The sequence below is a fragment of the Rhea americana genome, unplaced genomic scaffold (assembly GCF_003343005.1).
Source record: "Rhea americana isolate MKP2758 unplaced genomic scaffold, rheAme1 scaffold_124, whole genome shotgun sequence".
Lineage (NCBI taxonomy): Eukaryota > Metazoa > Chordata > Aves > Rheiformes > Rheidae > Rhea > Rhea americana.
In genome coordinates, this window is record NW_028185306.1 from 551540 (window position 1) to 578943 (window position 27404).

The 27404-nt window shown below is 36.1% G+C and overlaps 1 protein-coding gene across 1 annotated transcript in view; it reads left to right on the plus strand.

Annotated features, from left to right (window-relative positions):
- Positions 1-27404, plus strand: part of COBLL1 (cordon-bleu WH2 repeat protein like 1) — a 91254-nt gene that overhangs the window by 721 nt on the left and 63129 nt on the right. The gene's annotated exons all lie outside the window — the stretch shown is intronic.

Here is a 27404-nt window from a genome sequence, read left to right on the forward strand (position 1 = left end):
TGGCGCTGGGGCAGCGCCTGGGCGAGCAGCAGCGAGCGTGTGCGGGTAGGTGCTGCCTCAGCCGCCGCGCGTCGGCGGGAGCAGTTCCGTAGGGACGAGCCGTAACCTGCCGCTTCGCGTCGTTGGTGCCGCTCGGTGCTTCTGCAAGCCCGTCGGGACTTGGGGGTGGGGGGCAGTGTTCCTGGTCAAATACGTGCCAGGCAGCGTTTCCTTGTAGCGACTGACTCCTTGGTAAACTCTCTTAAACACGAAACTTACCGATTTTGTCAACCTTAAAGCTCTCCCTCGAGAAACGTTCGTGGCGGCGTGGGAGAGCAGGGYGCTTTGGTAGCCGCCCAGGTGGAAACGCAGAGCGTAAACAAGCAGCATCCGACCAGCAACGGTTGGTCGGTCGGTTTTTAAATGAGTCGTGTCTGATGAGTGAGAAGTTACTCATAGCCAGTCAGAAAACAATATGTTTGTATGTAACTTTACAGAATGTGATTATAAATCTAAGTGCAGCTACCCCTGTCACAGAGAACTAGGAGAGAGGTGGAATTGCTGATACCCAGAGAAGGAGGGGGAGGACCCTATCTGCACTTAAATGTCAGATATGTTTGAAGAAAAGTAATGCACCAGATAGCTTCAGTAGGAATTTTAGGGGTTAAAAATGCTGACAAGACTGCCAGGGTTGCCACCTTCAAATAGAAGGGATGAAGGAAATGGTGAGTGTATACTTCAACACCAAGACTTTCTGGAAGCTTGCAAAAATTAAGTTTTTTGGATTTCTGACCAAATGAAGACAAGATGAGCATCTGGAGTTGAGTGATTGGTTTTAACATTTGCTAGAGATAATCAGATCAGATCATGGATGCAGCAAATATAGAAGACTCATTGAGAAGGGCTGTTTATTCAGTTACAGTCTCGTGGCAAGTCCACATTTACAGTCATTAAGAATTGAGGTTCACATCATTAATCATTTTAGAAGGTGTAATTGCAGAACAGGTGATTCTTACATTTCTGAGACTTTAGATGTGTAAGTGAACTCGCTCACTTGAAAGGATTAAGCCTATGATAATAGAATATACATAAATTTGGAAATTACTAAAGCATTATGTCTTGAAGGTCCTCACTTTCATGTTGGGGGCAGGAACATAAAAACAAGCAAAAAGGCATAATTAGAATTTCAGTTGTTCTGAAAGCTTCTCTAGGCCTGAAGCCTGCCATAATGCAGTTGGTTATACTGGATTTTGGCAGCTGCTTTCCAAGTATCAGGAAATATACTCTGTTTACTTAATACAACTTCAAGCATCTGTCACTATTGACACCTTGATTTTGAATAACATATCTAACACAATTCTTATTTTCTTTAGCCTTGTAGGTATGTTTTTAATCATTTTATCAGTTGTTTCCRTATAATTTGATACATAGAAAATTAAGTTATTGTTCCTTTCTTGTTACAACAAGAATTCTTTATTGGAAAATTTTAATTGTTTCCTCAGGATACTTTCTTGTTAGCTCATCCAAGCACTGAGACAAAAATCTGGTTATACCAACAAAAAAGGGCAACTCTTTCCTAATTTATTAGAAAGGATCCACAGATAAGTGTTTYGAATAGTAAGCAGTAGTACTGCAGTTCTCTTCAYTGAATGACATTAAAGGTAGAATTGTGTAACCTAGGGAAAAAAATCATTTGAAATGGTAAATTTTCTTTAAATGGGGGTCATCAAATGGTATTACACTGTGTTTTAGCTCTTCCTAATCTGTCTAACCAGGTGGAGAATGTTGTTAATTCACAGTTGAAAACTGCTTACCAGGAAATGTGTTTTTAAATCATTGTTTGAAGTTATGGGGTGTAATTATAACTCTTTCAGGTTCAAAAATGAATTTATGCTAAATAYTGGGAAGGACAGATGTGTTAAAGGTGCTCTGTGAGTTTTCAAGTGTTAATGTTTATGTAGCCTGGAAGCTTCTATATAACTATAGGTGATAAATTTGTGTGATTCTTCTATATGGAATTTAATCAACTGTTATGTTAGGACAACCTATGGGAAACTACACTGTAATTTTTTTCCTAAAGGATAAATTTTTGCATGCAGGATTGTGTTTTTCTACTGAAAAAAATTGTTTATTAAAATTATTGTGGATGAAATTGTTCTTTTGAAATTTTTGGGAAAAAATGCTGTTGTTTTAATAGTGTGATTGAAGTAGATCAGTAAAGATTAAAACAAAAAACAAWAAAACAACTGCTGCTGGAATTTTTCAGAAGATGGTGAATAGGAGCTGTGCCCAGTCACTGRCTGGACTACCATTTTTTTCTGGTAGCAGAAGAAACTTGGCCGGATCTGCTTTTAAAGCATTTTATAGCATATCTACCTTTCTTGAGTTTCAGCACCGAGGAGAATGAGCTGCTGCCAGKGTAGTTGACACAGCCTGTTACTGTTCATTGCAGAGCTGAACTGACTTTATAAAGGCGATACACCTGCATGATAGGATGACAGTAAAGTGTATGTTTTAATTCATTAAGAAAAAAAAGGAAAGAAAAAAAGAAGATCATGTGACTATGACCTGGTATGTCATACCTGGCTGGTATGACTGATACCCAGCCTCTTGACCACAGTTTTGCTGCCCTTGCTGGACAGCAGTGCCATTTTCCTGGAGTTAAATGAACTTTTACATGAATAAGTAAAATTAATTAGTTAAGCTAGGTTTTTACCATAAAGAGCTGTATTGCAAGTAAAGTTGCTGCTAAACTGTTGGAGCAAATTTGGTTTTTGCTAAACTAAAGATTGGTTTAATTTGAAATATTAGAGTGCTCATTGAGGTGTACCTTTTAATTCARTTCTAATCAGTTTCTGATAAATTGTCATGATTTCATTTGTTTCCTTAAACTATATTTAAAACTGTWTGTTGACTTTCAAAATAACTTTTGACCTGCCTTACCTAAACAAAACCCCCCTTTTTTGTAATTTTCTTCTTGTATGTGTAATGAAAACATGCTTGGGAGATGTGACTACTGTTGGGAGGCTGAAGATGCACAGGTTGTTGTTTTGGGGAGGTGAGGGGAGGGAGGCTAAAATAAGCTTTGGTTAGGTTACTGCCAGAAATGCTCAAAAGTGTGTTAATGCTCCCATGCCCTGGTTCTTTGGCCTAGTGAACATACTTGAACTGTTTTATAGTAAGAGAGAGAGGGAAGTCTTTTCACATGGTTAGGGGTCTCTCTGAAGAAGCGGGAGACGTGAGTGCTTTCAAAAGGAGCAGGGCATTTTAGCTTCTCTCTGGTGTGGCTGGGCCCACATGTTCTAGCTGTTTGAGTTCTTTCATGGAATAATTTCAATCAGATTATAGATCTCTGGAGATATCAGCTGTGGTTCAGTGCTGCAAAGTGTCTGGCATCAGTACTACCTTAAAATACTGTTTTAGACTCTCTTTCAGGTTGTGAGTTGAGCCAGTTCACAACATAGCTGTGGGTTATTCAGGTTTAAATGAAGGTCCCCGTAGTGTGAGGTGGAGCTGAGAGTGTGGCAATAACTTTAAACCAAGCATTCCATTGCCAAGCCACAGCAATAGATGGAGGAGTTCTAAGTTTGCTAATTCTAGTGAAGTTTAGGTCGGGACTGAAAGTACATTTTCATCTTACAATGAATTAGCTATATACTACATTAGAGAGATGCAGATATGAAATAGTGGTAGATAAAGTTTCTTTTACTGCAGAACCCTCAATAGAACTGGACTGGATRTAGGGATATTAATATTAGAGATTTTTACAATTAAAATTCAATGAGTTTTTTCATAATAAACTTTTTTGTAAGATTCCCTTCACATCCTTTATATTTTAAATTCATCGGTGCCCCCAGATCTAAAGCAGTGAGGTCATTTGTGATGCACTGATAAAGTTCTGTAACTGACTTCTTTACCGTGCAGTTCTGTTCACGTGGTAAGGTCCTGTTTCTCTGCTGTAGGRCACTACAGCAGAGAATACTGTACGGCTAATGGACTTTCTGATTTTTGCAATACTATTGAAAATTCTGGGAGTCACAGGTAGTAAAACAAAATGTTTTTTCCTGAGATAGTATATGATATCATTTGGTAACTTTTTCCTTAAATCTATTATCCATATTCAATTTCTCAAAAAAGCAAAGTCTGCTTTTAGTCTTTTTGCAAGTTTATGGGTAAATGCAAGATGTTTATGATACTAAATGATACTTTGTGTTTTTGATACTAAATGATAGCACGAGCTAGAAAAAGAAATTAGGCTGGCATGGATCTAATAAGCAGTCCGAGCTTAGCCGTGTGTATCTCTTAGATTGAGGAGTTCAAGATAAATATTTAGTTTATTTTTCTTGCCCTGGAGACCAAACAGAGAACAATTATTTGAGAAGCTAGAAAAATGGAAAAAACTTTGAGAATCTGCTACAGTAGTTTGCTACATTTTTGCAACAAAGTTAACTATTTTGTGGGTGGGTCTTATCAGAAGCCACTTGACTGTTCCTCATTTCAGGGTGTGATTTACAAATTGAATTCATATTCAGAATACCTAACGCTTCGAGTTGATTATGTGGTTCTTAGTAGTGGATCTGCCTTAGAAGACAATGTCAAATAGTTGCATGACATAGTGGTGCAATAAACTTACTGTTGCTGTGTTTAAAAGCCGGTTTGATTAGTCCAAATTTGTCRAGTCTGAAGTTATAGCTCTGTGCTTATTCAGTATTCAGTAGTAATGTTCACTGTTGAGAGTGTGTTGCTGTGGGAATGAGATCAAGGAAACATTGAGGGATAAGGAATGTGGATACTAGAGTGAAAACATGTGTGGGAGGATAATATGTAAATAGGGAAACTAACAGAGTTGTTTCAAAACCTTGTCCAAGTCTGATGGCATCCTATCAAAAGGAATAGTGAGAGCTAGCAGTTAGTGAGGTGTCATGTATGAATGGGAAAAAGTGCTTCAGATTGGAAGGAGGGTTTCAGTGTTGTCCTCTCTTGCTTTTGTTGTTGTCATTACCGTCTTGTATGAGGAAAAATTGTTTAGTTCTAAAAAACTGGATTTTTTGACTTGATTTTGTAAACCTGAAGATCACTGTTTATATTCAGTGATTGCATCTTTGTTGGGGGGAAGAAGAGGAAAGCTCCTTGTAGAGGACCAAAACTTGATTTCCAGGAGAAACTGAAGATCTATACAAGATTCTTGTCATCTAACAGATAAATTAATTCACTAGGAATATTTTGAAATTACAAGTAAATGGTTTCAGTTGTTATCTAGCAACATTTAAATAGACMTGTCGTCATAAAGTTCAGTACTGGTTCTGGCTTTCTTGACTGTAGCTTGGGAGAAAGTTTTCAGATATCCATTCTAGCTTGACTGCTGTTGTTTCTAGCTGCAACTGTTGTAATTTTGTATACTAGAGAGCAGCTGATGTCAAATTMTCTGGAAAGACATTGGAGTTGTAAGAATTTTTTTTTCTAGAAATCAACAACTCAATATGATGAGTTGTTATGTCAATGGAGGAGGTACAAGGAATGCTAGGTGTTCTGTTTTATAGTTGCTTGCAAGATAAAGCAGATCTGATTTTGTACTTTCTTTCCCTTTTCACCCGGCTCTCACTGTCTTCCCCAACAGCTGACCTGCTACTCTGACTTAAGTTCACATTGCTGCCTGCTGTTAAAGAAAGAGTTACTCTTTACTGTATGTATTTTCTGTCATTACATGCACTGCTCTAAAACTCAGTGAATTGACGTTAAGGCATTAGAGGATGACAAGAAGCCAAGATGTTGGCTTTGAGACTCCTGTARAGTTATGTGGCCATGCCCAGTATTAGCACAATGAGGAGGAAACTCCAGCTGTGCAGCATGCAACAACAGAGAGTTCAAGGGGAAAAAATTCCACTGTTTTGAACTGTAATAACCAATTAAAAAATTGAGATTTCACCTGAATCCTCTCYTGGGGTGAGGTCCCACAAATGCAGCTCTCTGTATGAAACCGAAGTTATGTATTTACCAACTGGACTTCCAGAGATGCTTTGTGATTTACAATCTGCAGTGGACTAATGGATAGAAATGCTTCTTTTCATAGTTAGAAAACAGTTTTTCTGCATAGGAAGTGGAATACCATGGGAATCATTAGAAAACTGAGAGTTCCTGGATTTGTTTTTTATTTGGTAGAAAATTATTCGGTTCAAAATGGGCATCTATATTTGTAAGTATCTTTTGGTGGTTGTAAACAGTCAAAGGGTTGTATGTGASTGAGGGTGGCTCCCTAATCTAAGAAGTGTCTCCCTTGGGAACCAGCGTKTATGTTGACTGTTCTGCAATAGTCAACTGTTCTGGAATTCGTCAGTATTGCTATTTCCAGTTAAAGAAAATAGAGCATATGCATATTTTTAGCTAGACATAAGTTTTTCTACTGTGAGAAAGCATTCATTTTACTGGGAGCTTTAGTTTAACGAAAGTTTTTATTGAAGAAATACTTTTGTCTATCACAACTATATGTAAAAAATCCTTTCTGCATGTTTCTTTTATTTATTTCCCCCCTTTTTTCTGGTTCACGTCTGTTTTGGAAATAAACTATTTGGTTTCAGAAACATGACTTAAGATTATTTTAAAAAAAAGAAAAACTTGAACACTTGTCAGAAAAGTGTAGACAATGATTGCTCTGTGCTAAATAACAAATGTGGTCTTGAATTTTCTCAAATACTGATAATCATACAATTTCTATTCTCTGCKCTGTGTTTCTTCTATGAAATGATGTAATCTTAATCCCCCCCAAAGAAAGTGTTTCAAAATAACATCATTAGAAACATAAGTATTTTTCTCTAAAATGAAGTCACTTTCCCAATTTTATGTTTCCAAGTGGAATTTTTTAATTTTGTTTTTTAAAATCTTGTTCTTTCGTGGGCTTTGGTTTCATATTGGGAATAAATTTTACCCTTTTGTGTTGCACCTGGCCTTAATATCAGACCTTCAGATGTGCTTTTTTCCAAAGACTAAGAGTTTGTACGACGATTTATAGCAACTAATTCTAAATGTTTCGCTATAAGAATTAATAATCTTGAATCAAAAAAGCAAAAAACAAATGCATCTTGAGAGGTGACTGTTTTGCTTCTTTGTGTAAAACAAACTGTCAGTTTTGTTTTTTAATGCTGCATTTGCCTGCACTTGTTAGGAGCTTTGCTTCGTGAAGTAAGTTAAATGAGAATGATCCAGGATATGGGACCATCAGTAGAGTCAGCAATGGAAAACTTGTGTTACTGCTGCCTAGACAATTACTCTTTCTTTCTTTTTTCTTTTTTTTTTCCTAGAAAAAGATGTTTAGTGACCATGAAAGGTGGTGAATTGATGTCATTCTGGAGGTCATACTTTATGTACAAGTACCAAGATAATCAGAAGGTTAATAGAAAGGAMTACAGTGCAGCAATTTTGTTCTTGACCATTTTAGAACCTAGTAAAGTCCTTGTTTACTGTCAGACTGTAGCGACAAAACAATTGAATGTAGTAGTGCAGGTAGAAGGTGATCTGAGATACCTGTTTAACTCTTCTCGTGATAATGYTGAAAGTATTTTTTGTTTTGGAGGAGCAATGACTTTTGTCTCTGGATCTAGTTAAAAAACAGGAGCCAAAATATGTATTAGGAGCGAAGTTAAGAAAACAAATGTTTGAAACTCATCATTCCTGAAGTAAAACCTTTGGGCAAAAGCGAAGTAAATCTCTGGTCCTTCAGTTTGGAAAAGAAAGAAAAAAAAATTAGTAAGTGGCTGAAGTGTAACAGGCAAGTTTTCAAAAGTGGCATATTTTCTGATGTTTATGTAAATTCAGAAGTTTTGGCTATGACAGCAGTATGTGCTTTGACAACTGTCTTAATTCATAAACTTGATTCCTGATGAAAGGTCAAAAATCAAATGCAGCTGTGTTGAGTGTTGTCCCTAGGTTCCCATTCTGTCATTATTTAATGCTCGCTGCTTTCTCGATCTGCTCTGTGAAGTTTCCAGGCATAAACTTTCCTGCTGGTCTCTTGACTCATGGTCTCTCACYTCCCTTCCTCTGCAGTTTGGATCCTCTCCTTCCACCCACACTGAGTAGCCTCACTAATTCCATACTTGGTGCCCTTTCGGAGCTATTTTTACCTCATTCAGTTTATAAAGTGCTCACTGCTTGGAGAAAGTCCTGTTATGCTGAATCTTAAACTTCGAATCTGCTACTTCTTTTCTAAAAGCCTTTGTCATCGATCATGCTGAGGAACTTTGAAGATGAGTAACACCTCATTCCTAACACAACTAAACAATTGTGGTTTTAAAAATTAGAAAGCTAAAATGGCCTTGCCCATCTGCTTTTTCTTGGTGGCAGATGCCCTTGAAAACTGCTACATTTTTTCCCCACTTCTTGGGGCAGGGGGAGAGGAAGGATACTCTTTCTCCTGATTACTTATTACTATTTTGCAATGTATGGTTCTATCCTTAAGCATTTTCATTGAGTCCTTCTGCATTTAACTTTTTGGATTCAGTTTGTGTGAGTGTGTATACATAAATATGTACATATGTTTTATGTATATAGTATAAATTCTGAGATTCAGAAAGAATCTGACCTATCAGTCTGATCCTTCCATCTCGCTCATGTTTTTTTTTTTCCTGTGTCTGATTTCTCATCCCTTGACTTCATCCTGAAGCCATAGATTCTCCTCCTTTATTTTCCAAATAAGGCTTAATGTTTAAACACTGTGTATCACATATTACCTAGATTAGTCTCTGTGATCATGCAAGTACAATGAAATAAAGTGCATTATTTTCTCTACAGTGTTTTTAGGAGAGAAGGACTTCCCAAGTTCTCCCATATGATGCTTTAAAGAGYGTTCATCATCTGTCTTGGAGTTGCAGTTCTCCTCAACTCAATTGTGGTTGAATAATGCCTCAGACATTGCAGAACTTGGAGCTGAGATCTTAAGGTAGCAGTGACAGCTAAAGTTGTGAAGTAGGATTTATTTTATTTTTTCCCCCCACTCAAGCAGGTCAGAGTTTACTTAGAACTTTATTGGGCCAGCAGCAGTATTTCTATCAATATTACACGTTGTCCKTCCTAAGAATTAGATATACCCCATGTGATGTCTCTGTGACAGGTTATCAGGACACTTGTTTTTGAAATGACCTGATGGAATTGCATCAGATGTATCTTTATTCCTTCAACTCCTTTATGCTTCTTTCTCTCTCTCTATTTCCYGCCACCCCCTAAGTGACATGTACAGGGATTTTGAGATTTAAATAATTGAACAGATAATTGCAAAAAAAAAAAAATCCATCGTTTTCAGAGTTTGTTTTGATTGTTTGACTGTACTGTAGAGTACCCTTTTTTTCCCCTGTAATTGGGAGAGTGTTGTATTTAAAAACACACCCTGTAGTACTCSTTGACTTCTATAGAAAGGCGAGGTGAGAATTCAAAAGACATGGAAAACCACAGCATGTTCTAAGCACCCCTTCAGAACTAATTATCAATAATGAATGGGATAGGAGAGAATCTGAAGCTGCTTATTTTGGAAAAGCAGTAAGGATCTGACATCATTGTCTGAACTGTTGGAATCWCTGTCTTGTTCCTAAGCATCTTTCTTTGACTGTTCTTACGTTTTTACTCCCCAAACATTCCTACAAACTTTCCAGCCTTCCTCCCAAAGTACACTGCTGTAATGCCTCTTTATCCATAAATTGCAAATGAATACAGGGAAAGGAGGGAAATGTAATGACTCGTAAATGTTAAATGAAACCATCAAAATTTAGAATAATTTATTTTAGAAAAAGGATTTTGACTTTCAAAAGCTGACATGATGCGGCATAAATCAATCAGACATAACTGATTCTTTGTGATGTTGTTGTTCTTTAAGGTATTGCTTATAGAGCTGTTTTTGTTTTTGTGTGGTTTTCTTTGATTTCTTTTTTTCCTGCTTTTACTCACCTCAAAAATATTTCCTGGATTCTCTAGCTCCAAAATGTAAAGCCTGCCAACCATATGGGTTTACAGATTTTTTTTTTTTTTTTTTTTTAAGACTACTTGCCAAGACTCAATCCAGAATGAAWTTTTATGGTAGAATTGAGAATATTTGGAMTTAATGACACATGATGTAAATGCTGAAACTTCATCCTATACCAACCAGTATTTTATACATGCATTGGCTGTAGATGGAGATTGAAAAATTACTTGGCACTCTGACTAAATAGTCTGATGGAAAGATCCTTGTGTTGTCAAGACTCAAAGCTCTTTCCCTCTTTGGAAGAAACAGATGCCCTACTGCTATATTTATATGTATGCGTATATATATGTGTGTGTGTGTGTGTGTATATAAATGATCTCCAAGAGGTAATCAAGCATCTCTTTATGTCTTGGTTTTATTTGAGGGAATTAAATTATGAGTATAATTCTGGCACTAGTGAAGTGATAGTAACGATAAACCATTTCTGTGATTTCTGAATGAATATAGGAAAATGTTTGGGCATATTTCTTTTATCAGGAAAAATACTACACTAGCTTATAGTGTTTGGATTCAAGTGATTCATTTAACATAYTCAGGGCTAAATCTTGAAATTCCTGTTGGGAGGTCCCTTTGAGGCAATATACATTCTTCTTGCTCTTTGTATAAAGCAATTATGTTGTGCGTTAGGCCATATGAGAAATACCACCATTTTTTGTCTTGTAAATCTGTTATAATTAAGTAGTTACTTTTTGAGAAATCTTACCAACTTAGCTTTGTGAAGAATTCTGTAATCAGGTGGGAAGTGGTTATTTGTAGTTTAAAAACTAAATGCGTACCCCTAAAAATCTTCTTTAAGCGGAATAGACCGTAATCATTTTATAGTCTTATTTGCTTGCATTAGGCATAATCAGCAGCTAAAGTTAGAAAATCTAGAAGAAATAGGAAAGTAAGTTCTGTTTTACATTGACAGATGCATAATGTAARGAAAAAAGGTAATGATTAATGGTTTTAATGTTATTTCCTCTGAGTGCTGTGCTTTTCATTGCTAGGTGTCTTTTCAGATTTTAATTGTTATTGTTCTCTCTGTAACCTGCCTTCCTTGTGGGTAGGGGTGGATGATCATGTTGTTGAAATCTTAGAATTTCTTTAGTAGCACCTCCTTTGGGCATAAAATTCCTTTTACTGCTCTGATACTGCCTTTGGCAGAAGACTTGCATGAATTGTGAGGATTGGTAACAGGTTAACTTATCCTTCAAGTTGGATGTGCTTGATATTTTAAGCCTTGGGTGGGGGACATTAAAGTGCTTTGCTGCAGCTCCAATTTYGTGAGTTCCGACCTGGTTCCGGACTTTGACTGATGATAACCTTCTGCCTGTCTCTAAGTGGGTCTTGATCATCTGCAGTGAGAGGCTAGCGGCAGTATAAATTCAACTTTGCCATTCCCTTGCAGATTATTAACAGCTAATGTGCTTTATCCGTGTACCCATGCTAGCCTAATGGACTTTTAAAGCTCATGGATGTTTCATGCTACTACTGTTTTCAGTTACGTTCTGCATGCTGTCTCTACTGGAAAGGAACTTCTGGATGTTCCTTCACATTTTCTTCCATTTATTGTAGGAGGTCTGCAGATCTGTCCATTCTCTTAACAAGCTGATGCTGCCTCTTCCTGTTTGTGGTGCAGAGATCTGTAGTAAAAAATGCAGTGCCCGGTAAAATTTTACTTTATAAACAAGTGTTTTTGTTGTAGCAACTTTGAAGAGCTTTAACTTTAAATAGCGATACCTTTGAAAAAATTACCCTGATTAACTGAGAGGCWTACAGTTCAGCTGCCAACAACATTCTCTGTCAAATGGAGAAATAGTTGAGTGTGTAAAGAATTCTTCAGTTATATGTAAACAAAAGCTCCAAGTTTAGAAGTGATTGTTTTAAAAATAAATTTTTAGCATTTATTTAAAATAATTTTAAATTTGACTGTTGGAGAGCTCTACAGTTATTGGCCTTTCCCACATCCTGTCACAYTGAGTTTCACATCTCAGTCATATGCTAGAAGAATATGTATTTCCTTTAGTCATTTTTTGCTATCATGTGAGTRAGTGTTCAGTGTGGTAGGGAGATCTCCAGTCTATCTCTAAAAGAGCATGTGATACTTTATTAAAGATAGGAAGGGGTAACTGAAACACGTCATAGTGTKTGATGAAATTGTAATGATTCAGTCCTTGAGTTCAGCCCTTTTCAAAATTCGGGGCTACTGACTAAAATGAGATCAAAGGCAAAGTTTCTGTTGCTTTATGACCTCTTCACTTGCCTCTCCTCACTCTAGGACCTTCCTTCAATTTTGGAATGCGTTTGAAATAYCAGCTTTGAGTTTCTGGCCTGAAAGAGAGGCTTTCTTTATTAGCAGTAGTATGGTAGTGACATTATATTCAAGTAATAAATATTCAAAAAATTCCGAGCATTGTTATTTTAGGTGTGTCAAAAGAACAGTCAGATGGCCATTAGCCATAAGTAGAATCTTTTGTCCAATATGAAACTTGAGGTTTTCCAGAGGCTCCTTAGGGCAATAGTTTAAGCCCAACCCTCCTCTCTCACAGGGGAGAGAGAGAGGAATGGCACAGGAGTTAGCAGCAGCTGCTGGTTTTTAGGGTGCTGGCACTTAGAGTTTTGCTGAGTTCAGTGAAGATGAACTTCTCAATTTCATAGAGTTTCCAGTTGAATTTTGGCTATAACTCTTGTTTGTGTCTATTTCTGCTTCCATCATCTGTGTAGATAGCTGCRCGTGATCTTTTTTTTCAAATTTATGTCTGCTGTTTTGTGCATGTTATAAGGCTCTAGTCTTAAAACAACATTTATGCTGCTTTTGACCAGATTCTGTGAAGCACTGGTCAACTCCAGTTGAGTTTGGGGGAATCTGGGGACAGATCTTGGAGATATTAGCATATGAGCCAGCTGTAACTTGTCCCTGACCTAGCTCCTACCACTAAGTATAAGAGCAGAACCTCTGGTGTAGGTGATCTGCAGCTGTCGCTGAAGCTTCTACTGATGCAGCTGGATTAGTGATAGTTCTGCATATCCATTCCTCCCACCCCTAGGTCTTTTTTTTGGCCAGTGTAGGCAAATTTAGGGTTCTCTGGTGCTCTTTGAATCAGGGTCGTTAGTTTCTARTAAAGAAGTTTGTCCTATATTGGTAGTATGTTAAACTGTACTTCCACTGACTTTTTGCTGACATACTACTTGCCACTTACTTGAAGGCAAATCAGTAAAAAATGTAGACRTATTGTAGATTTTACTAGTAATGCACCCCTCATTTTACTAGTTTTTTTGTGAATTAGTGGTTTCAACAAGTAAAACTTTATTCTAAAAAGATTTCTGAACAAGTGCAGTGGTTAACAGTTTAAAAATACAGTCTGTTTTGATACCTTTTTCTAAAATGTGACAACATGTGAATGGAATGTTCCTAAATTACTACACGGTTACAGAGTACGTGTGTCTAAATCTATATGAGCTGCTATTTGACTACTTTCTTTCATGGGTAAGAATGTGGAAAATTGTGGATTTCTGACAATTCTGATGGCTGTGATAACATAAGATACAGAATTTTTACATAATCTGAGGTTTCTAATCACAATTTTTTTTTATATACTCTTTTAGACATGGTACTGAGATTTTCTGTCATGTTCAGTTTAAACTTATGGAAAACTTGCAGACTGTTCCAGATCTCAGGAATTTGTGTGTGTGTGTGTGTGTTTCTGTTTTATTTTTTTTTTTCTAAAGGGACTAATCACACACCTTAGATCATTCAGTCAGTATCTCCTGTGTTTCATCTGAAAGCTGTGAAGCTGGATGATCCCTTTTCCCAGAATTTCTTTGGTGTTTTTAAGCGACTTCCTAGGGGGGAAAAGGGGGGAAGTGGTTTTCTTTTTTCCTTTTTTTTTGGGGGGGGGGTTAGTATTTATAAACTTAACTCATTGTTTCAAAGAACTTAGTATACATCCAGATACTCAGATAAATACCACAKTAGAATTTCAGGAGCAGAAAATCAGAAGGATAAAATGATTCCTCAATTGGAGGGTGCTATTTCTCATGGTGAGAAGAGAGTTAGTTATAGGAATCTGATAAATAAAACCTGCAGACAAACTACACAGCTGTACTTGAGATGAAAACAGGATGTTGGTTGTATTGCWGTAGGACTACTGTATAAATCAAAGGATATGCTATTATTGCTGTGTAAGGAAACTGCTACTACTCCCTTAGAGTAGCTCTGTATATAAAAGAACGCTAATTGCCATGCTTATCAAGGACTGGCAGTTCTCCTTTTCCAGTTGTGACCTAGTGAATCCACCTCAAGTCTTATGACTTAAAACAAAAAGTTGCGAGTTATTTTAATCCCCTATTCAGTGGGATAAATACAAAAGCTATTTTTATCTCAGCATGGTTCCCTCAACTATACAAGTAAAAGAAAAAAAACAAAAAACACACTTTTCTATATTTAATCCAAGGATGGTTTACTAAGTGGGAACGTGGATTGTTTTTCCAGTGCCTGTTAAACACTGCCAGTTCCAAGTTGTGTACACTCAGTCGTGTAATCTGAAAATGGCCAGGTGGCTTTTCTCGCTTGCTGGTGTTCGACTTTTCCATCCCTTATTTTTTTTTTGAGTCTGGTTTCAACAAGCTTATTTCCTTTAAGTTTTTGTTTGATAGGCTAAGCTGTTTTTTGTTTATTCTTGTCATTTTTTWAAAAAAGTGTTCTTCTACCCCTGTTCCACTGACTGCACTGTTCTCTGTTCCACAACACTGAATAGAATGGTGTTGCCCTTCATTTTTTTTTTTTTTTTTGATGCAAGTCATCACAAACGGAACTCTTGGAAGAATGATTTTAGCATGGCAGTTTACATTGGTTAGCAGAAAGTTACTAAGCTAGYAAGTAGGTTGTAGTCTTGTCAGATAGTAGCACATTTGAAGTAATAGCTTTTTAAAGAGCTTTATTGTGGGCCATTATTCATCTAAAACTTGCCAGCTGAGGGAACTGGTTGCACTGAGATTGTTACTGGTTTCTCTCTTAASGTATGAACTATGAATTTTAATGGAAGTATTACAATGTTACAGTAAGAAAGGGAAACATTGGTTTGTCAACTTAAAACAGAATCTGAGTGTGTCAACCAAGCCAGTCTATTAGGTTAAGTTTCTGGTTCTTAAATTATTTTCTAAATTRCACTTGCATTACCATAGTATTTGTGCACACTATAAAACTGTTAAGTCAGAAGTGCTAGAGGTAGGATGTGCTCAGGGAATATCTCTTGAAATGCTTTCCGTTATTTTAAACTTATACTGATAAAATAATTTTAGATTTAAAACTGAGATGTTACTGTTAACTGATATAGTTATATGCCAGTATCAAGTGAAGTATGTATTTCTGAAGAAGAAAGGTGTCACGAATCTGTTTCTGCTTTTTGCAGAGGGGTAGGTTAGGAGGAGAAAGTGCTAAAACCTTGAATTTGTTTCATGTCTATAGGAATTAACCGGGAGTCGTTCTGTTGAATCACTCTGTAGTACAGATCAAGTTATATTGGATGTATTTGGGAGGATACTATGTTGTATGGAGAGATGAATCTTTTTTACATAATTGTTTGTGCTTAGTTTATGGAGGAAGACTCTTTTCTAGGGCCAGAAACTAATTTCTTTTAGAACATCTTTATCACTATCTGAAACCAAATGTCTTAGTGTCTGTAGCATGGGTTCACCAAATAAAGGCAGGGAATAGGAAGACCAGTGATTTTGGAAAATAYGTATAACTCAGATAGTTATGCTTTAGTGTCACTAAAGATGCAGTTTAAATCCTAGCTGTTAAAATAAATATGTAGTATTTTTATAGGCTACAGGCCTGGTTATYGAGAGTCATGCTGTGGAATTCCCCTGACATGACCTTTTAACTGCTGGATTTGGAAAACACTAAGCATTTTTCAATTGGTCTAATACTGAGACGGCCCCTTAATTATACTTACTTACTTAATTAATTAATTAAAAATACTACCAGTATTATTTTTCTTAAACTTTCCAATAAATGGAAATGTGATCTAGAGTTCTTAGTTACGCACTCCCTCAGATCTCACACTCTGTGTAGATTATATTGTACCTTAGATTGATCTTTTTCTTCTTTTTTCAAGCAATACCACAACTTTTCATCCACAAAGCAATTATGTATTGCTTTTGATTAGTAATTTAAACCTTAGTAAATACATAAATTCCTCAGCAGGGAACTGGTTTTGAAGAGTTACTTATGCTTCAGTGAGAAATCTTTTGAACAGACTGTTTTAGAGCATGCGATTTTTCTGCCTCTGTATTACATTATCTGCACTGATTTACTCCTTTCCTCCAGGAAACACATTTGCATTAAAGATCCGGTCTCCTGTTTGTTTAGTTCCTCCTGCTTATTGCTTACATGAGGTCCTCTTTGACCTCATAATTAACAGTATAATAACTGATATCCRGAGAATTATATCAAGCAGGAATTAAGTAYRAGGAGCTGATGAATTGTTTYACTAATCAAGCCTCTCTTTTTACATGCAAAGATACACTAAGTACTAGTAATAAGAATAAATAAAAAGAAAACATAATGAGCTGGTTTTTTTATAGGTTCCCTGATGCTTCATGGAGGGCTTTAAGCTGCTGTGGTGAGTGACACCACTGGCTCCTATTGTTGATTGTTGRCTTTGACATCAAAAAAAAGTTTTAATTGATTTCATGGAAAGTACTCTGATCTGRGTTGAGACATTTTTATTTATTTGATCAGTTTTAGCTGCCTTTTAGGTGGAATGTTTACATTGTACCGTGGTGGTTCATAGTTTGATATATACAAGCTTCTATTTTAAACTCCATTGTTGKTGTAAGGATTCTGGCTGCAGTTAGTGCAGTTCTGAAATAGTAGTAAGTGCAAAAGCTAGTAAAAGCTTAAAAGCAAGATGAGTTTCATAAAACTATTGACTACGCTTGTCTGAGTGAATAATGGCACTAAGTATGATAAATCATGGGTAGCTGTTTAAGGAATTTGGAACTTCTTTGCTTTTGAGCAGAAAGCAAATTTCTGTTTATTAGTTTGCACTTAGCTGTATGGTGGCAAGCATTTTAGGCAGGGGTTTTAAGTATGAAAGGTGAGATTCAAGCAATAAGGAACGTGCACCTTAAGCRATTAACAATGGGCCAGAATTCATAAAGCTTGCCCACCTTCTCGTAAGTTGKCAATGCTGCCATTTTGAAGAGAATGAAAATAAAAAGAGAGGTTTTGTTATCAACTTACGCACTGTGCCATAAGAATGTAATCATCAATTCCYGAACCCCACCGGCTTATGACTCTTGCATGTTTGCCTTGCTTGTACAAAGCAGCTAGACAACAAGCCTATTCCAACTGGCTTATGTTTGCTATAAAGCGTGCATGTACACTGCTAATTGAAAAACCTTTTTTGGAATCTGCAAATCAACAAATGTTGAAACTACTGATCTAAATTAGGCTTGCTCAGGATTCAAAAATTTAGCAGCTMTTCTATAGCTATCTATGTTAAGAATATCTCTGCCTTTCTTATTGGCACCTGAAAAAGAACCAGCACTTCCTGGTGCAAAATTCTTTTCTTCTTTAAGTATCTCCAAAAAATCAATGAAACGATAGCTCATTTCTGGATTGCAGGAGGAGTGTGTTAGAGTCCATTTCTATGGATGTTGGGGAAGGCAGGGTCATAGAGTAATAGGATTTGGATTGAAGAGTACTTTGGGAGGTCATCTAATATAAACTGTGGTTCAAAGAGCTGTCACAAAATAATATGTTCATGGCCTTATTCAGTCAGGTTTTTGAAAGCCTTCAAGAAGAGAGAGGAATTCCATAGACACTATGGACAGCTTGTCTTCGGCGCTGAAGACTGGACAGACTTGTAAAAGTCCCTTTTACTCTAGAGTTTGCTAAACTTACTAAGCTGTGCTTGAACATCTCATTGTGTGTTTGTGATTATGAATCACCRTTGATCTTGCACTCATATTGATGCTGAAGTGTGTTTGTTGCGCCACAGCCTGTTTTGTTTTGTAAAAGATATGGAAAAATTGCATTATAATTCCTCAACGCACAAATCACTCTTCACTCTTCTGAATAAAACTGTAGTGGGAGTTCTCTTGAATTTGACTGAATTGATGTTTCTCACTTTCTGTCCTGACTGTATATTCATAACCTTGTTTTAATTTGTTCATACTTGCTAAATTTGACCATGGCAGCCAGTGTCTTATTGTCACCACAGCTTTTCTGCAAAGAACATTTTGATCAATGTCATTTAAGTTCCAGCATTAAATGAGTCCAGATTTTTTATGTTCTTTGATTTTTGGTTTTTGCAWACTGTCTAGTTTCAGGGAGTGCTCTGACTTCAAATAATAGTCTACAAGTTTTGCAGTGCAAATTCCCGTGGCAGAAACACAAAGTAGTAGAAATATAAYGGATGCCAGAGAGATATGTGAGGGGAGATGCACCTTACATATGATTGATCTTAAATACTTTATTTTAATCTTGAGTTGTAGTAGAGGTACAGCCGGTAGGTAATCTCTTGATCACATACAGCAAATCAAGTGAAATAACAGCARTAATGCTGTAATCTGTTTGTCTCTATACTATATTATATTATTACAATTCTACTGGAAATAAAAAAGGCTGGAGAGAGCTAAAACTGGCACCTCAAAGAACTGAAAGAGTTAACTGTAATGTGGTCTGCTTAATGTCACTTTAAATATTTAAGCTTGTTAATGTGGCCTGATTTGAAGGCAGAGGATGCCAAGAAGGAAAGAAGATGATTTACATCCCTTTAGCTTCCATAAGTAGAAGTTTGGGAATGGAATTTGGCTATAAAAATACTCAGATTTTTCAGGAAGGACCTGATGAGACAGGCTAGTTTACCAAGGCCTATGACTTAAAACTTCTACAACTAAGCTTGTATGTACTTTTTCCAGAATGTAGGGAAGGGTCTTATTTATCTTGGCAAATAGCCAGCCWGTTTTATTTTCTACTATCTTGAATTATAGGTTTGACTTGCATGTTGGAAGAACTTTGAGCTAGTATCATAAACAAGTTCTACTGTCTACCTGTAGGTTGTGCTCTCCTGCTGTGGCTTCCAATGAATCTCAGATTTTTCTGGTCAGAGGACCAGATGTAACAATAGCAAGCCTTAGCACTTATGTGTATATAGAATTGTGTTTCACTGTGCTGATAAAAATAATTCATCCATATGTGTTTATGGCATGTAAGTAAGAATAAGTTTTTCAGATCAGAGGATCTAATTCTAAATACTACAGAAAYTGATGTTTGCGCATTTGACTTGTTCTACTGGTAATACACCTGTGGATACACATGTACTTGTACTCAGTGACAGTGTTTTGAGTATGAGCATTTTCCTATGTTTTCCAGGGCTTAATCCTGGAAATTCTATATATTTTAAGATAATAATATACTGTATGTTGTCACTGTTGGCAGTTACCAACAGTAGAAATAATCTACAAGACATTAAATCCAAGTACTTATTTTCTTTAATATAGCTTCTAAAGAAAGCTAAGCATGTGTAATTCCAAGTACGCAAACCAGTGTGTTCAATATTCATATTCTTCTTTAGGACTCTGTGGTGACAGCTGTCACTGGCCATAGTGTGGAGCTTCACATAAGTGCAAGAAGAGCAGAAAGATTCCCCCCCCCACCCAAATTAGTTTGCATTCCTGGGCACTTCCTGCCCTGGCACATAAGTGTGAAAGAGTGGGACTTCTCGTTAGTGTTACACAACAGGGTGTTGGAGTTTTGCCTACTACAAGCATGTGGGGACATTTTTCTTTCTTTTTTTTTTTTGTCATTAAAAAGTAAAAAGTGTATGGACTGGAGAGGACAGCCTGGAGAAGAAGAGGAGTTTTCCCTCTCCAATAAGAAAGTAGAGACATTTTTTTCTTCAGCAGTTGCTTAGCCACAACACTTAACACTGGTTGTGGTGAAGATACGCAGCTGTGTCATTTATTGGGTTTGAAGAAGGATGGTAAAAAGACTGAGAATTATGGCTAGGCCTAGCTGTCAAATTTACGTSTTGCAGTTTTATCAGAAGCAGAGACCATCTCAAGTTGTTGTTATGATCCTTTGTATTTGAAAGCCGCCTGGTATCCTCATTAACCACCTCTGACCCCAGAAAGCCAATGGTACAGAGTATTTTAAGGGCTCATGGATCATTCTTAAAACTTATGGTCTAAAACATGTTCTACATCACACACAATGTTACTGTGACAGATATATCYCAGTTTGACCCTGTCATTCTGTATCAGCAAACATGCAGAAAACAGGATTATGAGGTTAAAAATGATGGTGAGCTTGAGAAACTGTCACTACACACTCAGAGACTGCACCTGTGTAAAGTGTTTTATAAGCAGCCACTATTTAGCCATGTTAGCTTGCATTTTCTGTTTAAAAAACAGATTCGGCTGGGCTGGTGGTGTGTAATGAATAAATAGGAGGCACAATCTTGYAAATTATACCATGATTACTAGTGGGAGCAGTGCATTTGTACAGCCAGTGACTGATCCTTAGATACAGAAGACAGTGAAAGGTTGGTGGACCTTTGACAGAAGAAGAAGATGGAGACATCCAGAATCAGATAGTTGGTTTCGCTTGTTTTTGCTAACCATAATCCATAATTTGATGGGTGAATTTTGATATTTCTTGGCACTCTGTCAAAGTTTGTTTGGTCTTCTGTACATATCTGAATYGATAAACAATGCTTCAGCCTGGTTTTCTCATTTCTATCTGCATGTCTGAGTCAATACCAGACCAACTTTGCKTAACAAAATTAATCAGCAGCTGTCCCAGCACTTCGTATGCAAAACCACTTACATATTATGGTATTCTCCATTACATGATTGCATATGTTTTTTTTKCTGTGCATCTTCACCCCCCCAATTCTACTGAAATTGCTAAAGAAGTCTTTAGGTAGGCTAGATTTTAAAACTGATGAGAGTGGAAAACTAGAAATAGAAATATCTTCTTATCTATTAGATAATCAAGGTAAATGTTATGCATCTCTCTTGAGTAGATGATAGAATAAATTTTTCTCCTCTAAAAATGCAGAAAGTTATCTTAWGTTTTGGCCATATGCCAATAAGAGACAGACAGGATTTTTATAGTATGATGAGGCTTCTTCAACACGATTTTTGAACGCATTCTTCTGAGCTGATGATCTAGACATAGTCAAAATTTTGCAAAGTCTGTGTTTTAGTAAAATTTCTACTTTCAAGATACTCAGTGCTATTCAGTGAAATAGTAGCTTTACATAAGCTTTCAACATACCATACTTAGCGATACAGATATTTTTATCCTGTCTGGATTTTTTGATCTTGCACAAATTGGTTGTTCTTTTAAAGRAAATATTTCTGATCTAAAAACAAATGGGACAGTCACACAGCTGTGTAGCCAGATGACCCAGAGAAAACAAATTCTCATGATCTATGTGTATATGCAAGTGATGGGGACCATAACTTGTTCTTTGTCCAATATTTCAGTTGTGCGTAGGCACAAGGGAACATGCTCCTTTTACTGTTAACTCTCCATGGGAATGTAAGAATGTAAGAATTTTTGTCAATGTYGGATAGAAATAACTATGTGGGAGGGTTGTTTTGCTTTTATAAAATCTGTTTTGTTACATCTATATTCCTGTGCATTGTGTGAACATTTGTGTTTAATATTGATTGCACATTTGAGGAAGAGCCTAAAACTCTGTGATACTGCAGGGTTTTTTTAAGGGTTGAACRCAAACAGTTTGTGTGGCAGCAACCAAAGCTATGCAACCATATAATTTCTGTTCTTTACCTTGTTGAACAAACACTTTTGTTTTAGAATATTTGAAAAAGTAGGTCACTTTTTATTTATCTGTATAAATAAATATGTATGAAATTCTCTAACATTAGTCACCTGAGTTGTAAAAACAGAGATCTTGGTCTGCTGTGGCTGGGACAGGGGTAGGAATAGCAGCATCCTGTTTTTGGTACTTGATTTTTTTTTTTTTTTTGAGTTAAAATGTTGGTATTTGGCGTTTTTTGTTTGTTTGTTTGTTTTTCTTAAGAGGAGGGTAAGATTTGGTTTTCTTGTGACTTCTCACTTAGAATTGCAAGGTTCTGTAATGGTGTATCATGGGTGAAGAGCTCTGCGGTGTTCYAGTGACTGACCATGGAAACTTCATGCATTGTGCAGTTCAGAAATGGATTAGCACTTTGGAGCACATAAGAAGGCTTCTGAGGCGTTATTCTGAACCCATGCAAAGTATCTACAAATTAACTATGAATGCATCCCTTTCTTAAATAAGAAAATACAAAAAGCAAAGGAAAACAGAAAACAAACCGTAGGTATGCTAGATAYTCCCTCCCTACGTCTTGTTATTCAGAGCTTTCTGAGAGGCTGAACTTAAGAGTGAGCCTATGCCCTGGTAAGCAAAGTACCTATTTCCCAAATTCATACAGTTTCCTTCTAGCTAGCTATCGTATAGATATCGTATAGTGTGGACAGAAAGCTTATTTAAAGYGTTTTTAGATTGCATCTAATATATTTATTTTTTAATTTAAAGAGCTTATTTTATTTAAAATTAATGGAACTCTCTTTCATTAGTTGCACCAGCATATGAGCTTGCTATGTTATATGTTAACTATATTGTAGCTCACGTAATTGAGGTACTGGAAAGTTGAATGAAGCGTCGTAAGTATAGTTAGTCCATGTCTACCAGCATACATTTCAGCAGAAACACATGCAGAGAAAGCAGAGAAAATAACAATAGGTAAATATTTTCAATAAGTATCTTTTGTTGTTTTTGCTGTCTTAAATGCTTTTTATATTGCTAATCTTTTCAATTAACACACTACAGTTGCATTTGAAGTAATTGGAAGAAGGAGTCCAAATAATTAAAGTCTGAAAACTGTGTAACAATCCACTCTTACTGGAATAAAGAACTGTAACCTTCCTTCTTAAAATTTTAAGGATTCAAATTCTTTTATTAAAATATTTCTAATATATTTCCTGTTCTTGAGAGGGTTATCCTATCCAATAACTTACTCATGTTGTCTAGTCAACAAACGTGTTCATGTAAGAGGGCAGCTGGTCAACAGCGAGGAAATTCTAACTACATTTTTAAAAACTACTTTTCATGTCGAATTTTCCCTATTCCTAAAATTTCATTTGGTGATAAAATGTCTTTAGGTATCCACCTGTGTTTTCATCAATGACCGTCAGAATGGATTCTTTATGATGTAATTTGGAAGAAAAYTTATAGAATTGTGTGTAGATTATTAGAATATGAATAATACTATGACCTCCAAAAGCTAACTACTTATATTTACATTAAATGCAAATATTTTGTTTTTAAGAAATACTGACTCCTAGTACTGAGTTTTTGGCACCAAAATTGATGTAGGCTGGTCACTAACTTGTTAATTTAACGTTTGTCAGACACATGTTCTGAAACTGTTTATTAAAGTATAGATTGCTTTAATGTGAGAATCAATAAAATAGGTAAATAATATACTTTTGTGTAGCTCTGGAAATCAATGCTGTTATATAATCACTGGCCTTATCCAARTGTATCATTTTGATTTCAGTTCAGGGTCTGCTGAAGTCTATAGGAGCCTCCCACTATTTCTGAGAGTTCTGAGTCAGATCTAATGTGCCTACATSTTTCTTTGCCAACATATGATATTAATGTCATGTTACCTAACAGCCAAGTAGTCTCCATGCACAAACAGTTGAAGAAATATGAGCAGCCGTCTTAAAGCAGAAAGAATGTATTACAGTTACTTGGCAGTGGGAACAATTGCCAATGTACTCTTGCGTTTCTGTCTGAGGGATTATAATTTTCTGGTTTTTAGAATTCTTGCCTTCTGAAATAAGAAAAATGGCAAATAGTAGATGAATTGGTGGCCTAGTTGATAAAGTGATGCAACAGAGCTAAAATACAGCTTTTTGTTTATTTTTTGTTTATTTCTGGAAATATAGACGAAGAAAACTGAGCTGAGCGTAATTTCAAACAGAAAACTTAATGTGATCAATGACCTCAGGTGACTAAAATAATCATGCATATTAATATGTTATCAATTAGTACAGAATCTACTGAAATGTCAGATTTATACCTTGAAGGAACTTTTGTTTTATGAAGTGGAAAGTAACTGTTGCAATGCTGGATGACTTTCAAATCTCTTGAAAAATCTTTTTTTCCCACTTAATGAACAGGAATAACTTTTCTTGCAACTGTTTTGGCTTTTAACTCAAACGCCAGAGATTTGAAAATGGGAGGAAAAAAGCCACCTTGGCTGGAATCCCTTCTCCGTGCAATGTACTATAAATAGATTTGTAAGTCTAGCTTCAAAATATTGCTAGCCTCAGATCACCTTTGGGTGAAATGCTATATGTTTCTTTCTTTAAGAGTTCTAAAAGGATGTAGTAATGCTGAACGTAAGATTAAGACTGTTTTTCTATAGAATGAATGTTCACTTTCTCGGAAGCTAAAACTGTTCTGCTTAATGTTTCAGAGAGCTATTTAGAAATTATGCCATTTCATTTTTTTTTTTTTTAAGACATGGTATGAAAAAAAAGCACTCTAGTCTTTGTATGAAAATGCACTTGCTTCATGAAGATTTTTCTTCAATTAATTCAAACTGAACTGCAAAAATAAAGTACGTATCACATATTAGAGTATCTGTGTAATAGCATTATTTCTGCTTTATGCCCTAAGTAGCATGTAATGAATTTGACATTGTTGTGGTAGAGTACCTCTTCTAAGATGTGACTTGTATTTAGGACTGTTTGTTGCTGGACAAAGCAATGTGCAAAGAAAAACTAATGAGCCAGTCTCCTGTTTTATCCAGATGAGATTAGATCTKCTCTGATGTGCTTGGAAAAGGATAACAAACCAAGCAGTTCTAAAACATAGCCTGTCTGCAGTGCCACCCTATGGCTTATTTTTTCATTGCTTCTCTCAAACCATTTTTTTCCTACCTCCTCTCTTCCTTCAATTCCTCCTTCCCTCCTATAGGGAAGCTTATATATAAACAGCTAGRATGCCTGTATTCCTGGCTGCAGGCCTGATTTAAGCAGGGTAATATCACACATTTCTTTGCCTAACTTCTGTAAAGCAGTATTATTTGTACCTTCTAAAACCTGCTTAAAGGAAGAACCAGAAAGAGGATTTTTGAATAATACTGATGCGTTAATCCACCTTGTGAAATCACCAAAATAATTATTGCTGGTTTAGTGATCGCAGAGGAAGGATCATGTTGGAGCAGGAAAGTGGAAGTGTGTCAATTCACAGAAATGAATTGAAAGATCATAGTGATTGGTCTGGTCTGTTCCAGCACAGTGTCAGTGCATGTGATCTGCTTCCAGGTAGTCAGCTGTTTAGGAAGATGTATTCTTTTTAAAATTAGATTGCCTAGATAAATACTGGATTCTCTTTTGTATGTAGTTGATGTCATTTTGCATTCAAGACAGATCTGTGTTTTTATTGACTTTAATGAAACATATCAGAGAGCTTGACTTCATTCTGAAAAGCAGCATTATGTTTTGAGGAGTATGTTGTGCTTTACCTTGCAGCATTTCAAAGGGTCACTCAAATCTGAGTAAGATAAGTATCTGCAGATTTAAGAATATGGTTTTAACATATAGTAAGAAATAAAAGATTGAGGATATTTCACAATGTGCAAGCATAATATAGAGATGTTTTCAGCATTTTATCTATCTGAGATGTCTTATAAAGCAGAACCTATTTTCTTACTCATAACCAGCTTAGTTTTGCCAAAATCTCTGACTGAGAGGGCAGTATCTGTATTTTTATTCAGTCATTCTGCTATGTGACAGACTATTTTGTCTCTGTTCTCTAGGTGGCAGTACTAACATCATCTTTGAATGAATTTGCTTCAGCAGATGATCTTTAGTCTTAATACCACTTTCCCCCACCTCTTGCCTGTATAATGAAAGCTGACATATAACTCTAGTCAAAGGAGAATTGTTACTCTAAATTTTTTGTGTGTTTTAAACTGTTGCCCTTAATATTATAGGAATTATTACTGTAATGCTTTTGACATGCTTTTGATATCTTTCCGCTACAGAAGTAGTTATTTATTTTGATTAAATAAGCTATCATAATGTATATCAGAATATCTCTTGAAGCTTTTATTTGTCTTCCCTTTAATTCTTTGGAACTCTCTATGCTTATATTGGCTAGTTGTTAGCCTGATCTCATTGGTTAGGTCTCCTGACTTGCTGCCTACTCCGGAACTTCTCATGCCTTGTGAAGAGCAGGATGTGACCTCAGGTGTGAAGYTGATGAGTGATACAAATTGAGTCTGGGCTAGAAGGGCTTTCATTTGTGTCATTCAAACACTTCTGGGCTTTTATGTCTTTACTTAAGGCTTTATTTTTTTTCTTTAATAGAAAAATGAAATATAAGGACATGGTAAGTTTCAAGCTGCACATTTAATGTGTATGTGCTTTCTCCGATAAGCATGTACTTGTGTTCAAAATTATGTACTAGTTATAGAAGTTATACTTTGCTTTTTTTAGAAAGCTAACTTTACTTCTTCCGAATTCTTCTTTCTTACTTGTAAACTGTAGGTAGAGGAGCTTGAATGTAGAGTTTGAGTTCTTGCAMAATCTTAGTCAGCTGTAAAGACCTCTGCTATTAGAATCTTTTTATGTATGTTATTGTTTGTTATGTGAAGTTGGAGAGTCTTGAATAATAAGAATTAAAAATTCAGTTTTCTTTTTCTGATGTTGGCAGTAAGTTTTCCTTTTTTGACAGGAAGCTGTTTTATTTCTGAATGTCTAATATAAATGCAGTGTGTAGCTGTGAAGAAATGATTAATTTCTTGCTACTTTATGTTAATTCAGCAATACAAAAGGCTTAAAAAGAAACAGTTAAAAGACTGTAATTTATTTTCCTAAGTCTGTTGTGACTAGTTTAATATTTGCATTTAAAAACCTCTCTTGGAAGCCTGGATTTCCAGGTTTAATAACCAAAGTTAMAAGAAATGAGCATGAAAGAAAGTAACTGAGAAGTTTTTTGACTAAGTCACTTATGTTTATTTAGGAAGTTTGTTTATTCTTTCTACCACACTTCAGGCTTCTGCAGGAGTGAGGAGATGTGAGCTAGAGAATCTCTGATTTAAGGTGACTATTGTGGAATCTCTTCAGACTATTACAACGTGAGAAACAACTACATTGTAGTTTAGATCTTGTTTTTATTCAGTCAGTGTTATTCACATGACTCAAATATAYGTAATTCTGATTATTCTTAAAACACAAAATACAATACTGGAATGTACACATGCTTGTACATTCTTGTGCATTGCAGGTGTTAGCTTGAGTCCCCTTTGTAAGTTCTAGCTATCAAAATTTCTCGCTTTATTCTCTAGATTAGAAAAAAAAATGAAGTGTTATTTTAAGAAATAAGGCCCC